This window comes from Panulirus ornatus, chromosome 64 (assembly GCF_036320965.1).
Source record: "Panulirus ornatus isolate Po-2019 chromosome 64, ASM3632096v1, whole genome shotgun sequence".
In the NCBI taxonomy this organism is placed as follows: Eukaryota; Metazoa; Arthropoda; class Malacostraca; order Decapoda; family Palinuridae; genus Panulirus; species Panulirus ornatus.
In genome coordinates this window covers 9,932,797-9,950,817 of record NC_092287.1, presented here as the reverse complement: position 1 = coordinate 9,950,817, position 18,021 = coordinate 9,932,797, and positions in this window count along the sequence as shown.

Genomic DNA, 18,021 nt, shown 5'->3' with positions numbered 1-18,021 from the left:
CATGTACAGAGCATCGGACTGGGGAAGAGCAGTGTGGTTTCAGAAGTGGTATATGGTGTGGGAGGTAAGTTGCTAGAAGCAGTGAATTTTTTTTTTTTTTTTACCAAGGATGTAAGGCATATGCACGAGTAGGAAGAGAGGAGAGTGATTGGTTTCCAGTGAAGGCCGGTCTGCGGCAGGGGTGTGTGATCTCCCCATAGCTGTTTAATCTGTTTATGGATGGGGTCGTTAGGGAGGTAAATGCAAGAGTTTTGGAGAGAGGGGTCGAGTAGGCAGTCTGTTCAGGATGATAGGGCCTGTGAAGTGAGTCAGTTGTTCGCCAATGATACAACTCCAGTGGCTGATTCGAGTGAGAAAGTCCAGAAGTTGGTGACTGAGTTTGGAAAATTGTGTGAAAGGAGAAAGTTGAGAGTAAATGTGAATAAGAGCAAAGCTTTTAGGTTCAGTAGGGTTGAGGGACAGGGTAATTGGGATGTAAGTTTGAATGGAGGAAAGTTGGAGGATGTGAAGTGTTTTAGATATTTGGGAGTGGACTTAACAGGGAATGGAACCATGGAAGCGGAAGTGAGTCACAGGGTGGGGGAAAGGGGGAAGTTTTGGGAGCGAGGAAGAACGTGTGGAAGGCCAGTACGTTATATCGGAGAGCAAAAATGGGTATGTTTGAAGGAATAGTAGTTCCAAAAATGTTACATGGTTGTGAATTATTTTCTGTAGATAGGTTTGTACGGTGGTGAGTGGATGTGTGGGAAATGAAATTTTGGGGGACAATATGTGTTGTGAGGTGGTTTGATCGAGTGTGTAATGAAAGGGTAAGAGAAATGTGTGGAAGTAAAAAGAGTATGGTTAAATGAGCAGAAGAGGGTGTGTTGAAATGGTTTTATATATATATATATATATATATATATATATATATATATATATATATATATATATACATATATATATATACATACATATGTGTGTGTGTGTGTGTCTGTGTTTGTGTGTATGAGTGGATGGGCCATTCTTCGTCTGTTTCCTGTTCTCGCAGACGCGGGAAACAGCGATTAAGTACAATAATAATAATAATGATAATATATATATATATATATATATATATATATATATATATATATATATATATATATATATATATATATATATATATATGGTTGTGCGTGTATGTATAGTAAAAGACTCATACCCTCCGGAAAAACGGAGTGCAGTCAGAATAAGACGTTTTTATTCGAAAACCCTCGGAAACATTTTCATCCCCTAATACTTCTTATTCTTGCCTTCTTTTCTATGATGCAGAAAGATCATAAATTATCATAATTCTGACGCTATGTAATTACAAGTCACTGAGTTCCCCTGATTTCTCATAGAAAGGACGCAAGCCGAGAGTAGATTTCGGTTGCTGGATGGCTGTGCTGAGGCGCTGAATCCGAAAACCGTCTGCTATTTCGTACTTGCCTGATCTTGAGAGTTAGGAACCAAAGGGGCCGTTAATCTGGGGAGGCACAATGAGCGTAGACTCTGAAGGGTATTTTCCAGCTATTTTCCAATGTGAATGAGTCAAATGGAATCAATAAATACTGAGATTCGAAGGTCCTACACTTTCTGCACAATTTGCCGTTCCCTGCAGTCGGTTGCATTACCTTGCGTTTCCACCACTGTGTCAGATTAGGTATCAACAGTGGTATGAGAACATATTGAGTCCCCACACCAAACTGTCTGCCTCTCTTCCAGGCTCTGATGTTATATCATCAGGCCACTTGCCACTTCTAAGGGTCTTGAGGAGCTGGAGTTCTCTTTCCAGGCATGAGGAGCTGGAGTTCTCTTTCCAGGCACGAGGAGTTGACTTTCTCTTTCCAGGCATTAGAAGTTGGAGTTCTCCCTCCAAGGACGAGGTATAGGAGTTCCTTTTCCGGGCATGAGGTGCTGGAGGTCTTTCTCTCTCTTGGCACGAGGAGCTGGAATTCTCTTTCCAGGAATGAGGATCTTTAATTCTCTTTAATTCTCTCTCCAGCCGGCATTCTCTTTCCAGGAATGAGGGTCTGGAGTTCTCTCTCTAGGCATGAGGGGCTGGAGTTCTCTCTCCACTGGATGTGTGGCAGAAGCAAGAAACTCCTTTAAATGAGGTCATTAATAACACTATGCCCGGCGGACCGTCCAACAGAATCACCCAGAGCATGTCGGCTGTATTGCTCAGCCTCTTCCACGCCGCAAACCCACAGGGAAGGTCAGCTTCATCGAGCATGGATAGGACTTGATCCAGCACGGATAGGGCTTGATCGAACATGAATAGGGCTTGATCCAGTATGGATAGGGCTTGATTCATCATGAAGAGAGCTTAATCCATCATGCATGGTGCTTGATCCACCATGGATGGGACTTGATCTATCCATACTATAATGGATTTATCCCACATCCTTTGGTCGCGGGTCCACGAGGGAGTGAGTATGAATGACTTATCCACACAGCTGTTCCCAAAGCTGCTTCCAGAAATGAAGCTGGAAGTATCTGTGTGGTATTTGGCAGTATCTCAGACACTAGATCGCTCCAGACTTCGGCAGAAGAGACCAGAAGATCGGACTGGCGATTTCCCAGGCCGTGTGGATCATATCAATACCAGTTAGTGTGTTGTAGGTATCCAAAGGGATGTTCAGGGCCGTGCTGTATGAAACACTTGGGCTTGAACACGCAGGAAGGTGCGGGGTGTGTGTGCAAGGGATAGAGGAAAATGGAGCAATGTGGTATACAAGGGGCGACGTGGTGTCGTCACAATTTGAAAAAGGGTAACGAGAACCCTCGAGGAGAGAGAGATACACTCTATGTAGAGAAAGAAGAATGTCTTTCCGGGCATCTGTGATAGTGAGTCTAACTTCACTTTTCTTCTCGAAGTCTTTCACACTTCTTTTTTTTTTCCTCTTACTTCAAAATGGCATCGATGGCCCTGGGACTCAGGGGGTGCACGCAGGACACGCTACCTGATTGAGGGTTAGAGTTCCAGACAAGACTGTGTGGCGTCATCCCTGGAATGGAGGTCGGCGCCCCAGTAACCTGGTCGCACAGACACGAAGATCTTTGGGTGATCATCCTGGCAGGTGTTCAAGGTCGGCTGAGGCCACGACTAAGAGTCGCGTCTCCCACTGACCAAATGGGAGATGAATCAGGGCTCCCACTGACCAAATGGGAGATGAATCACGGCTCCCACTGACCAAATGGGAGATGAGTCACGGCTCCCACTGACCAAATGGGTGATGAATCAGGGCTCCCACTGACCAAATGGGAGATGAATCACGGCTCCCACTGACCAAATGGGAGATGAATCACGGCTCCCACTGACCAAATGGGAGATGAATCAGGGCTCCCACTGACCAAATGGGAGATGAATCACGGCTCCCACTGACCAAATGGGAGGTGAATCACGGCTCCCACTGACCAAATGGGAGATGAATCACGGCTCCCAGTGACCAAATGGGAGATGAATCACGGCTCCCACTGACCAAATGGGAGATGAATCACGGCTCCCAGTGACCAAATGGGAGATGAATCACGGCTCCCACTGACCAAATGGGAGATGAATCAGGGCTCCCACTGACCAAATGGGAGATGAATCAGGGCTCCCACTGACCAAATGGGAGATGAATCAGGGCTCCCACTGACCAAATGGGAGATGAATCAGGGCTCCCACTGACCAAATGGGAGATGAATCACGGCTCCCACTGACCAAATGGGAGATGAATCAGGGCTCCCACTGACCAAATGGGAGATGAATCAGGGCTCCCACTGACCAAATGGGAGATGAATCACGGCTCCCACTGACCAAATGGGAGATGAATCAGGGCTCCCACTGACCAAATGGGAGATGAATCACGGCTCCCAGTGACCAAATGGGAGATGAATCAGGGCTCCCACTGACCAAATGGGAGATGAATCATGGCTCCCACTGACCAAATGGGAGATGAGTCACGGCTCCCACTGACCAAATGGGTGATGAATCAGGGCTCCCACTGACCAAATGGGAGATGAATCACGGCTCCCACTGACCAAATGGGAGATGAATCACGGCTCCCACTGACCAAATGGGAGATGAATCAGGGCTCCCACTGACCAAATGGGAGATGAATCACGGCTCCCACTGACCAAATGGGAGGTGAATCACGGCTCCCACTGACCAAATGGGAGATGAATCACGGCTCCCAGTGACCAAATGGGAGATGAATCACGGCTCCCACTGACCAAATGGGTGATGAATCAGGGCTCCCAGTGACCAAATGGGAGATGAATCACGGCTCCCACTGACCAAATGGGAGATGAATCAGGGCTCCCAGTGACCAAATGGGAGATGAATCACGGCTCCCACTGACCAAATGGGAGATGAATCACGGCTCCCACTGACCAAATGGGAGATGAATCACAGCTCCCACTGACCAAATGGGAGATGAATCACAGCTCCCACTGACCAAATGAGATATAGATCAGATCTCCCACCGACTAAACAGGAGCTACCGTAATGTCAACTGGGATTACCATCGGAAGACACCTTCTGTAGCCTATGGGATATCCCAAACCATCTACGACCACTATATAGATACCCAGAGTTCTCCATTACTACGTCTGGGATCTCCCATACACAGCTTGGGAGGACCTCACCAGCTGCTGTAATGTCCCCCACCAAACCGATTCAGAGGACAACTGTAGTACCAATGGGCCGGTTGGGAATAAAATCATTATTTCGCATTGACAAAGGAAAAAAAAAAGTACATCCCCCATAACTCTATTTTCATTATAGAATTAGACCGCGTAAGTGTACGTATCCTTGGCGTATGCGACGCTGTGCGTATATAATACACTGGCAGTGATGTTCCTTCTGTATTCGCTTTGAGTGATGATGGCATTTTGAAAAGAAAACGAAAAAAAAATGTTTTTAAGAGAATTTGAGAAATTGGAATCCTGCAATTTTTACCTCTTTTTTTCCCCCATCATTGAATGCGTTATGGTGTAGTTCATCACACGGAGAATATTCCTGGAACTCTCTCTTCTCGCCCCCTCTGTGTCGATAATCATAAGTAGAAAGAAAGGAAAAAATACGCTCAATCTCTCTTGCTATTGTATCTTGAGGAGGGGTGGGTGAGTTCTGTTCCCGAACTCTCTTGGGTACTTGTGTTTGGGAGGGAAAAAAATGAGGTAGAGAATTGAATCATTTCTTACCACCACGCCCACTAACCTATATGGCGTCCTAGCTACGTCTCTTTGTTGTTATATATAAACTGACTGTTATATTTCTCTCTTGTGTCTCCCCTAATGATGTGATTAATACACGAAAGTGCACTTGGGAACTTATCGTGTTTCATTTTCCCTGTGGACTCATAGGAATATATATATATATATATATATATATATATATATATATATATATATATATATATATAGGTGTTACCGAACTCAGCCTGTTTGTAGTTAATTCTCGAGTGAAAAGTCACCATTTGCGAGGTTGTATTATTTTGGGGGTACAGTCTCATCAAAAGAACACCTCACTCCAAAGGAGTCTACATTTCCCCGCAACTGGAAGTAGCGCAGCCTTGGGCTGCAGGAGCCTTTATAAAACGCCAGGACTCTTTTTATATATAATAATTAGTCCTTAAGGTGATTACAGCTAAATTACTCAATTGATGAACGAGAGTTTGTTGAATATGGAACGTTAATCTCAATTCTAACTTATATGTCTCCATACCATCCCGTTTACCATATATCATACGTTCGTAATTAACAAGTTCCGGGAACTTACTGACACTTAACCTCCACTGAATGAAGCAAGTGGTCTCAACCCTGATTGGTACGTGGCAAGTTAAATTACCGTTGCGCCAGCCGAGCCATCTTGCTCTCCGGGACTAATAAGACGAGAAACTGCCACAGCGAGTCGTATAACACGGTCGGCCCGACACCTGTTGGCCGACATCCTCATTAAACCTTCCTTAATGAGTCCATGATATTGCGATACTCCGGAGGAAATGAGCTCTAAGATGGACTTTCTTAAGGGGCATTACCGTTGTTGTTGTTGTAACATTTTGTAACAGAGGGATGTATCATTGGGTTACAGTATGAAATCCCTTCTCACCTACGCAATACACGACATCTTTAAGACCTGCGAAGATGGTTGTCCCATCTCCGTGGCCATTATTTCCAAAGCAGCTGATGCTACTTTTTCTGTTATTGTGACTTGCATATCGGGGGCCAAATATGTCTCAATCGAGGCCATCTGGAGAGAAAGGAAAAAGGAATAGAGTAAGATGAAACGAATGTCGAAATGGATCATGGCTCCGCGCGTGTTGATGGATGAAGGTGAGAAATCATAACGTTCCATCCTCGAGTGGCTGGTCTCCACACAGAAGCCGTGGGAAGCAGCAGCAGCAGTAGCAGCCAGGGCTTGTGACGCGGTCTCTGAAGCCTTGGTGGCAGGGACGCAAGTAGGCAGCCGAAGAAATACCCGTGGAAAAGGGAGAGGGGGCAGCCAGCACCAAGGCGATGCGAGACGATGACGGCTGGAGAATATACGAGACGGATGGATAGTGTTTTCATTCCACTACTGATACAAAAGATTAGGTGGACCAAGAACCAACCCCCAGATACCTGACCTGCACTGGGTCGATCATAACCCCCTCTGTAGACACGAAATAACAACTCATAAGAACAGTAACAACACGAAATAACAACTCATAAGAACAATAAGAACACGAAATAACAACTCATAAGAACAGTAGCATATGATCCCATACAATGCCAAGTGCATTATTTATTTCTTTTTGTAGTAAACAGACTGTATGAGGCTGATCACTCGCGTGCCTCCAAAAGAAAGAGGAAGCTCTGTTTATGTCCAGCATCTTCATGAGTTGTGGTGTTCTGATACGAGAGTGATGTATACAAAGAGATTTATGGAGAAAAATTGCGTTTTAGTACAAATGGATATTTCGAAATCAGGCCAAATACTGCTTTCCAGCTCAGATGGTGTGTGTATAGGTCTGAAGTGAGTCTCATAGTAAATATATTCACTTACGGAAGAGTAAATGAGTATTACACGATGAAACAAAATGCTCAATGTAGAGACAAAACACACACACACCCACCCACACACACACACTGACACACACACTGACACACACACACCTACACACACACACACACACATATACAAACACACACACACACCTACACACACACAGACACACACACAGACACACACACACACACACACACTCTCTTTCCCTCTAGAATTTTGTATGTTCTATGAAGGTGCGCGTTCCTGTGCACTTTGTTCGTGTGTGTGTGTGTGTGTATATATATATATATATATATATATATATATATATATATATATATATATATATGTAATCCTGATTAAAGTATTGAAGCTGCATAACTTTAAATCCACTGGACTACAGGACAGTGAGAATGCATAGGGATTTTCGACTTTGTTGGTTCGTGTGTCGCACAATTTCGATACAAAGAAATATCAAAAAAAGGAGAGAAAAAAAAAAAAATTACGAAACGTGATGGGAAAAACTGATTGACTAAATGGAATGAATGGGAAAAAAGAAATTGAAAAATACAAAATCCTGTCGTGATGACAGACACTGATTTGAATAAATTGATTAGATGGAAAAAAAAAAGAAAAATGAAAAAACCATGTCTTGATGACAGACACTGATTTGAATAAATTGATTAGATGGAAAAAAAAAAGGAAAATGAAAAACCATGTCTTGATGACAGACACTGATTTGAATAAATTGATTAGGTGGAAAAAAAAAAAGAAAAATGAAAAAAACCATGTCTTGATGACAGACACTGATTTGAATAAATTGATTAGATGGAAAAAAAAAAGGAAAATGAAAAACCATGTCTTGATGACAGACACTGATTTGAATAAATTGATTAGATGGAAAAAAAAAAGAAAAATGAAAAAACCATGTCTTGATGACAGACACTGATTTGAATAAATTGATTAGATGGAAAAAAAAAAGAAAAATGAAAAAACCATGTCTTGATGACAGACACTGATTTGAATAAATTGATTAGATGGAAAAAAAAAGAAAATTGAAAAAACCATGTCTTGATGACAGACACTGATTTGAATAAATTGATTAGATGGAAAAAAAAAAAGAAAAATGAAAAAACCATGTCTTGATGACAGACACTGATTTGAATAAATTGATTAGATGGAAAAAAAAAGAAAAATGAAAAACCATGTCTTGATGACAGACACTGATTTGAATAAATTGATTAGATGGAAAAAAAAAGAAAAATGATAAAACCATGTCTTGATGACAGACACTGATTTGAATAAATTGATTAGATGGAAAAAAAAAGAAAAATGAAAAAAACCATGTCTTGATGACAGACACTGATTTGAATAAATTGATTAGATGGAAAAAAAAAGGAAAATGAAAAACCATGTCTTGATGACAGACACTGATTTGAATAAATTGAACAAATGGAAGAAAAAAAATATTGGGGGAAAAAATATACAAATCATGAGATGACAGACACTAATTTGAATGAACTGGATAAGTGAATAGTTTTATCCCATTCATTACGCTGGTACGACCCTTTAGCATGAGAAGAGCCTTCCACCTATGCTAAGGGTCAGGTCAAAGGTCAACTCATATCGTATGACCAACGGTCGAACCCCCTCTCGACACTTAACAAGAGAAGTTGTTAACGTACAATGAAAGTCTCCCAGGTGATCTGCTGGGTTCAATTACCAGCTGTGTGTAAGTTCCTCCCCCTGGGGTTACAACTGATCTCTCTCTCTCTCTCTCTCTCTCTCTCTCTCTCTCTCTCTCTCTCTCTCTCTCTCTCTCTCTATCTCTCTCTTGTCTTTCAACTGCATCAGGATTCAGAGTAGATTACTTGGGTAGCATCAGACGAATGGGTAATTAGCTGCTCTCTCTCTCTCTCTCTCTCTCTCTCTCTCTCTCTCTCTCTCTCTCTCTCTCTATCTATCTATCTCTATCTGTGTATCTATCTATCTATCTATCTACCTATCTCATCCACGCTCTCTGTATCTATCTATCATCTGTCTATCTGTTCTTAGGGCAAGAACTTATATAGGGTCGCACACAGATTCGAACGTTAAACATTTTTTTTTTTTTGTTTCGTTCGTGATATCAAAATTCCTGCAAATCTCAACATACCCCAGTACCCGGGGAAGATGTATTATAATCTACTTCCCCCTGAGAGATCGCTTACGTATTCCGTGTGACACTGAAACAAGAAACGGCTTTCCAAGCCACGATTTACTGAGATGAATATATAAAAAAAAATAACTCGGTGGTCGCGAGGTTATTTCACATCAAGAGAATTTCATCTCAAAAAAACGACATCTGTAATTCTCCAGTACATAATGTTCTCTTCCGTGCTGGCTAAGATTAAGGTTATTGGTTTAAAAGTTGTTTTTTTTCATAAGAGACAAAAGTTCATGATGAATAAATGTATATAAGAAATCCGTCGTAAGTGGAAGGCTTTGCTCTATGTACACGCGGTAAAAAAAATATCTTACCACTTTTTTTTGTGTGAAACAATGCGACACCAGGGACGAAGGATACTGAGAAATGCAGATTGGTCTGGCCTCGCACGGGTAGCCCTGTTATCATAATATTGTGATATATCGAGTGCTAGCGATAGTCTTGTGTCATTTGCCAGTATAAATGTTATACTGATTTTATACTTCAATAGAAGTCACTATAAAATAGAGGTGTGGCGAGGTGGCGACGGAATGAATAAGGGCAGCCAGTATGAATTATGTACTTATGTATATATGTATATGTCTGTGTGTATATATATAGGTATACATTGAGATGTATAGATATGTATATGTGCTGTGTGTGGACGTGTATGTATATACATGTGTATGTGGGTGGGTTGGGCCATTCTTTCGTCTGTTTCCTTGCGCTACCTCGCTAACGCGGAAGACAGCGATAAGATATATATATATATATATATATATATATATATATATATATATATATATATATATATATATATATATATATATATATTAGGAAATCTGTTTCATATTCATGCTTACCAACCCTACCGAGACAACACCAGTCGTACTACTGATCATTTCGAGAATGATCGGACCCATCCCAATTTTTTTTTCTGTCGGATGGACATCGTAAAGCAATGATATTCCAAGATGTAAACACCGTCGGACCAAAGCGCTACCTTAGGGAACAACGTTGCGTTGACGTATTGCGTCACCCCTGCGTCAGTGTACCTTAGACGTCGTCAAAGAACACGGTAGTGTACGTCGACGCATCGCAGAGGTTTTCTATATACGTCAGCTCGTGTCAAACGTCGTCAAAGAAAACGTTAGTATACGTCGACGCATCGCAGAGGTTTTCTGTATACGTCAGCTCGCGTTGACGTAGACGGTCTGGAGGATGACGTCATAATGACGTCTTGCTTAAGGTTCAGGTTAACTTCTGTGGATTGTTAATACGTTCGTAGGCATGTGATGTACGTCTGCGGAATCTGACGTATACGATTTCTCGTGCGACTCGGATATGGTCTGCCATACGTCATCTACGTCACGGGTACGACTATGGTACTGGTCTCAATCTACGTCACGGATACGACTCTGTTACTGGTCTCATCTACGTCATGGATACGACTCTGGCATTGGTTTCAATCTACGTCACGGGTACGACTCTGTTATTGGTCTCATCTACGTCACGGGTACGTCACAGATGAGACTCTAGTAGTCCCATGTGCGTCACAAGTACGACTTAGGTATGTTCTCGCGTACGTCACGGATACGATTCTGGTACGATCCTGTGTTACGGGCACGACTCTCATGATATCGTACGCGTCACACGTACGACCGTCGTAGTCACTCGTACGTTACGGGTACGACTCCGGGATGAATCTATACCAAGAGGACGATTCTAGCTCTGCTGCTGCTTCTATACTGAGGTTTCTTCTATAAGCTATACTGCCACTGTCTATTGTGTCTATACCCATGCGTCTGTATAGCTATTTTATCAATGTCTCTACCATGGCTTCTATAAAACTATATCACCAGTTATTTATACCGATGTAGCTATGTTGCCAGTGTCTATCTATACCCATGCGTCTGTATTAGCTATTTTATCAGTGTCTCTACCATGGCTTCTATAAAACTATATTAACAGTTATTTATATCGATATAGCCATATTGCCATGCGTCTGTATAGCTATTTTATTAATGTCTCTACCATGGCTTCTATAAGACTATATCACCAGTTATTTATACCGATGTAGCTATATTGCCAGTGTCTGTCTATCTATACCCATGCGTCTGTATAGCTATTTTATTAATGTCTCTACCATGGCTTCTATAAGACTATATCACCAGTTATTTATACCGATGTAGCTATATTGCCAGTGTCTATCTATACCCATGCGTCTGTATTAGCTATTTTATTAATGTCTCTACCATGGCTTCTATAAAACTATATTAACAGTTATTTATATCGATATAGCCATATTGCCAGTGTCTATCTACACCCATGCGTCTGTATAGCTATTTTATTAATGTCTCTACCATGGCTTCTATAAAACTATATTACCAGTTGTTTATTCCGATATAGCCATATTGCCACTGTCTATACCCATGCGTCTGGACAGGTATATTTTGCTTTCTATCCATAAACTAGGTTGGAAAACTCCGCGGTAGCCGCACCCCGTTTTTCATTTACTCTTCCTATTCTCATTTTCTTTGATGAATATCGAAGGGACACCTATGTTTTTCTTCAGTCAACTGAAGATTTCTCTCTGACGTTATCTAAAAACTATCATATAAAAATCCTAGCGCTTATCTGATTCAGATAAACGAGCTTTTACGTATTGACCTATACTTAAAAAGAACTTGTTATAATAACCGTACATGGGAAAATATAACTTTTAGTAGAAGAAAAATGATCAATTACGCTGACACATTCGCTACGATCATCCATCGCTGGATATTTTCATCGCCAGCCTTAAGGCGTTCGCTGGCGGTGTTCGCACCTGCCTCACGCTCTAACACACACACACACACTCTCAGTCCCTCTTGGCTTGGTAGTCCCGCTGGATAGATTTCCGATAGGATCTAATTCTCTTCACCTGACGGGGCCACTTGACCCACAAATCTCCAGAGCAAAAATACACACACACACACACACACACACACACACACACACACACACACACACACACACACCTCCCTCACTGTTGACTCAGTTCCAGTGCCGGCAGCAGTGCCAAAGTTCACACAGTCCACACCTCTTCTGGTCATATTGCGCACCTGTTGCCCCTTGGTCCTTTATGTGAAAGGAACTTATTTCGTCACACGACATGTTAGGTCTAGGTTGGTGCTTTCGTTGTTGTGGTCATGGTAATAATGGAAATGGTAGCGATAATGATGATGGTGATAATGATAATGATAATAATGATAATGATAATAATATTAATAATAATAATAATAATAATAATAATAATAATAATGATAGTAATGATAATAGTAATAATAATAATAATAATAATAATAATAATAATTATAATAATAATAATAATGATAATAATAATAATGCTACTATCACTACTGATGAATGATAATAATACTAAAAATAATGATAATAATATCAAAAATCAATAATGATAATAATGAATCATAATGATGATAATGATGTTACTGCTATCTGTGTTGATAATTATTATATTGATAATGATTTAGCTTTGCCTTTGATCAACTATGCTGTCAAAAGGTCTTCGTCAACGTAGCATTTGTCAGAAGTCTTTGACGTGTTTGTACCAGTGAAAAAATATTTTCTAATGAGAGAATTTCTACCCTTGTAAGTTTCTCATAATACACACCCACCCACTCACCCACACACACACATTCGCCATTTCCCGCGTCAGCGAGGTAGCGCCAAGAACAGAGGACTGGGCCTCTGAGGAAACATCCTCATCCAGCCCCCTTCTCTGTTCCTTCCTTTGGAAATATATATATATATATATATATATATATATATATATATATATATATATATATATATATATATATATATATATATATATATATATATCACTTTCATTTTTACCATAATTGAAAAGTTCATCAAAATTTCTTTTTTTTTCTTTCTTTTTCCTCCCCCTTCCTCACATATCAGTTCTACATCCGGAGGAAGCAGGTCCCTGGAGCATAGCGACCCGTGTTCTTACACAATCTACCTCTTCTTCCACAAGAGGTTATGACAATGGTACCGTCCAGTCCACGTTTAATCTACTCTCATTCTCTTCGACGATGTGAAGTCGCTGATGCCTACCTTAGGCGTTTCTATGCACGCCCAACCTCGTCCGAGGCCACATACACCCTCGCGTTGTCTTGCGCTTTCGTGTATTATTCTGTCTGTCCGTCACAAGGGAGGGGAAGGGGATCACCGATGCGATGGACCCTACATTTTTTTCCTTTACTGAACGTCGTCTTGTAAAAGAAATGCAATCCTTACCCCCCAGCAGCTAAACATCACGGCCAGACGTGTCCCTCCAGCAGCTACACAACACGGCCGAAGGTATACTCTTAAAACTCCCTCGTTCCACCATGTTAGAAAAAAAAAAATGGGAAACTCTCGTTCGCTTCCATTGCCTTGAAAAAAAAAAGTGCCTTCCTCATTACCATGACGTTTTCTTTCTCAGGTTATGTAAGGGTACTGGCGCCGATATAAGTTGGTAAGTTCCTGAACATCACACGTCACTTGTAACGGGGGCCCCTCGAACATAGACCTCCGCTGAGCTTGCTATCGGAGGTAATTGCTGGAAAATGAAAGCTAAAAGGATGTGGCTGGAAGGTTGATGGCTGGGGATGACGGGTGAAAGGTACGGTCGCTTCCTGGAATATCATGGGTAGTTAGGAGGCTGGAAGAAGAGGAAGAGGAAGCTGGAGGCTGGAAGAGGAGGAGGAAGCTGGAGGCTGGAAGAAGAAGAGGAGGAGGAGGAGGAGGAGGCCAGAGGCTGGAAGTGGTGGGCTGGAAGCCGGATGAGGAGATGGTGTGCTGGAAGCTGGAAAGAGAGGAGGAGGAAAGCTGGAGTGATGATGGCCGGTAGGTGAGGAACATTGGGTGGAAGATGAACGCTACAAGAATGATGCTAGATGACGAAGCAATGGAGGTTTATGAGATGAGACAAGATGGAGATTCTTAAGCAAGATGAAGGCTTGGAAGATAAGGCAAGATGAAGGATTAGTAAGACGAGACAAGATGGGAGACTAGGAAGATGAGGCAAGATGAAGGATTAGTAAGACGAGACAAGATGGGAGACTAGGAAGATGAGGCAAGATGAAGGATCAGTAAAAGATAAGGCAAGATGAAGGATTAGTAAGACGAGACAAGATGGGAGACTAGGAAGATGAGGCAAGATGAAGGATTAGTAAGACGAGACAAGATGAAGTTTGGTCAGGGCAACATGAAGTCTGTTAAGCTAATACAAGATCGTTGCTCTTATGCTAAGGCAAGAAAAAGGGCGGGTACAAAAAGGACAGAAGAGTGAAAATGATGAGCTAAGGCAAGACCTGCCACCTGCAGTTGGGTCGACCAAGTTTGCCTAACATTAAGGTCATCCTGGCACTGTTATATACCTCAAACCTTATCCTGGGAGACAAAACTGGTCAAAAACATTCTATATATATATATATACCAGCCAACCTCGTCTATCAATCAACCACAAGGTTCAGGTAAGTCATAAAAGGCAAGAAATAAACACCATTGAATGCCAGTTCCTTGATCAAACACGACAAATGAGCCACTTAAGATCAGAGTGTGTCATACGAAGAGGCGTTGGCAAACGTTTTCTCCAATAAGGGTTCGAAATATTATACAAGAATCCAGACGATGGTATGACACATAGAAAACGTGGATGGAACGTTTATAAAATATGGTTTAGAGGGGAAACGAAGAAGGTATGACAGAAACTGGGATTGATGAATATAAAAAAAAAGAAATTACTCAACTGTCGGAGGGTTTAAGAGGGAAAGGAATTGCAGAGACCAATTCCAGTGATGAGTAATATCAGACCAGCGGTGAATAAGACCGGGTCAACGATGAGCAATACAGTAATGACTCAAAACTCACGTGCAGAATATATAAACCAAAATCCTTGCAAGTTATCTTTTAAAAATGGTCTTCAACCCCCTATATGCATTGCGTACCATCCGTATGTATCATAGCCTGATAGTTTTGACCTGACCCCCTCAAGGGACGGGGTCAGAGGTCACCCACATGACCCTCATAGACACCATACCGTCATTCTCAAGCAGCTATACTCAAAGAACTTCAAGATCTATTTCCGGGTATGTTCGTAGGGGGCCATCTTTATCGCATTTCTGAGATGAAGGCCCGGGGGAGAAAATTGCCTCGGTCGGAGGATCTGTCGTAGGTCACTCCTGCATTGCTCGAGAGTTTGCTAAAAGCGGGTGAGGAGCAAGCAGGATCGCCGATCCAAGCAGGGGGAAAGACGGTTTAACCCCTTAAAGACTACAGGGGCGTCTGGTTCCCTTTTCATCGACCAGCACGCCACACTGGAGGGAGGGAAGGTGCCTACGTGGGTCGGTTGGGACGCGATTCCCCTGTCTCGTTAAGTTCTCGGTTACGACACCACCGACCACTGTGTGTGTGTGTGTGTCTGTGTGTGTGTGTGTGTGTGTGTGTGTGTGTGTGTGTGTGCCCATGTAGGAGTAAAGAAATGGTACACATATACGCAAGAGATGGGGCAACACGAGTGTAAAACTCTCCCCAACTCACAAATAGTAATCACACACACACACACACACACACACATACAGAGAGAGAGAGAGAGAGAGAGAGAGAGAGAGAGAGAGAGAGAGAGAGAGAGAGAGAGAGAGAGAGAGAAACACATCCGCCGAACTTCTGTTCTTCCCAGACATGCGAATGCTTCCCCCCCACCTGGCCTTCCTTCCTATCCTCTACCACACGATGGATGTCTGCTCAAAAAAAAAAAAAGAACAAATACAGGAAATGACACCAAAGATCATCCTTGGTCCTTACAACGCCAACCAACCAAATGGCTCAAGAAATTGCTTTGGCGCGGGAGGCTGCCACCTTAAACGCCTATCATCTGAGATCCCCCGTCCCCTAGTTGCAGTACTAAACTAAAACCAACTCCAAAAACAGTCTTGTTTTAACCTTGCCAACATCTTAGATAAAACGTAGCGTGTGTGTAAAGACACTCTGTCTGAATGACACCATCTTCGTCTTGTTATAACGGTACGACCCTTGACCCTTGAGCACGACGGTACGACCCTTGAGCACGACGGTACAACCCATGAGCACGATGGCACGACACTTGAGCACGACGGCACGACCCTTGAGCACGACAATACAACCCTTGAGCACGACGGTACGACCCTTAAGCATGACGGTACAACCCTTGAGCACGACGGCACGACCCTTGAGCACGACAATACAACCCTTGAGCACGACGGTACGACCCTTAAGCATGACGATACAACCCTTGAGCACGACGGTACGACCCTTAAGCATGACGGTACAACCCTTGAGCACGACGGTACAACCCTTGAGCACGACGGTACAACCCTTGAGCACGACGGTACGACCCTTGGGCACGACGGTACGACCCTTGAGCACGACAATACAACCCTTGAGTACGACGGTACAACCCATGAGCACGATGGCACGACACTTGAGCACGACGGCACGACCCTTGAGCACGACGGTACAACCCTTGAGCACGACGATACAACCCATGAGCACGATGGCACGACACTTGAGCACGACGGCACGACCCTTGAGCACGACAATACAACCCTTGAGCACGACGGTACTACCCTTGAGCACGACGGCACAACCCTTGAGCACGACGGTACGACCCTTGAGCACGACGGTACGACCCTTGAGCACGATGGTACGACCCTTGAGCACGACGGTACGACCCTTGAGCACGACGGTACGACCCTTGACCACGATGGTAAAACCCTTGAGCACGACGGTACAACCCTTGAGCACGACGGTACGACCCTTAAGCATGACGATACAACCCTTGAGCACGACGGTACGACCCTTAAGCATGACGGTAAAACCCTTGAGCACGACGGTACGACCTTTGAGCACGAGAAGTTAAACCTCTGGTGGCAATAACAGGCTATTGTAGCCAGAAACAACAACAACAACAACAATAACAACATTATTTACAACATCAGCACCACCGTCTCCAGCAAGAATATCAGTATCACCAACATCTCCCTCATCCCCAACAGTAGCAGTAACATTATCGCCAACAACAACCCCATCACAACAGCAGCAGCAGCAATATGACCGCCACCATCACCACCGACAACAGCAACACCACCATCACCAACAAAACCACCAACATCACCAACAAAACCACCAACATCACCAGCACCATCACGATCATCATCACCACCAACACCATCACCACCATCACCAGCACCATCACGATCATCATCACCACCACCATCACCACCAACACCATCACCACCAACACCATCACCACCACCACCACCATCACCACCAACACCATCACCACCACCACCACCATCACCACCATCACCACCAACACCATCACCACCACCACCACCATCACCACCATCACCACCAACACCATCACCACCACCATCACCATCACCACCATCACCACCACCACCACCACCATCACCACCATCACCACCACCATCACCACCACCACCATCACCACCATCACCACCACCATCACCACCATCACCACCACCATCACCACCATCACCACCATCACCACCACCATCACCATCACCATCACCACCATCACCACCATCACCACCACCATCACCACCACCACCATCACCACCATCACCACCATCACCACCATCACCACCACCATCACCACCATCACCACCACCATCACCACCATCACCACCACCACCACCACCATCACCACCATCACCACCACCATCACCACCACCATCACCACCATCACCACCACCATCAC